The sequence below is a fragment of the Penaeus monodon genome, chromosome 25 (genome assembly GCF_015228065.2).
Source record: "Penaeus monodon isolate SGIC_2016 chromosome 25, NSTDA_Pmon_1, whole genome shotgun sequence".
NCBI lineage: Eukaryota > Metazoa > Arthropoda > Malacostraca > Decapoda > Penaeidae > Penaeus > Penaeus monodon.
Window position 1 is genome coordinate 31,424,671 of NC_051410.1, and position 693 is coordinate 31,425,363.

A 693-nucleotide genomic window follows, 5' to 3' on the forward strand; every position below is an offset into this window, starting at 1 on the left:
AAAAATGTAAAGGACTGAAACTGTGAAGCAAAGGTTTTTCTTTCATAGAATAATCAATGCAGTTAGACAATAATGTCAAATTTTAAAAAATTTACCTAATTTCCCCTTGAAAAATACTAGCTGCCCACCATATTTATCTATCATTTATTATATTAACTTATTCACTACATCATGCCTAAACAAGTACCTGGCCTTGGGGACACCCTGTTATCATTCACCGGCTGTCTGCATAAGCCAGACTGCTAGTTTGTAATTTTTCACACACTGCATGTCTGCCCATCTCTTTGTCAGTTTTTACCAAAAGTAAGGAAAAAAAATGTAATTAGTCTGTGTCTCCTGTGATGGATGTAACCAAAGTCTGTCGAAGCATCACTAATAGCTATCCACAGTGTGGCTGAATTTCATAATGACATCACTATATTCTGTCTGCAGTGAAGGCGTTATCAAAGGCATAACGAAATTTATCGTCTCATGTGAGCCTTTAAAATAACCTATTGTTATCAACAATATATGAAGCTAAAGCAACATCTAATGTCTCTCTACTTCTCTGAAGTATAATGCTGGGCTAAGCATGCCAGGTAAATATTATCTTTAAAGTGACATAAATCAGACATATTTACTAAGTTTTCAATTTCTGTTTCAGAAATATACTACTTCAGTTGGAAAATTCAACATTTGAATTCCTTCTTGGAG

The 693-nt window shown here is 34.2% G+C and overlaps 1 long non-coding RNA gene across 1 annotated transcript in view; it reads right to left on the bottom strand.

Annotated features, from left to right (window-relative positions):
* Nucleotides 1–693, bottom strand: part of LOC119589447 — a 19,881-nt gene that overhangs the window by 154 nt on the left and 19,034 nt on the right. The gene's annotated exons all lie outside the window — the stretch shown is intronic.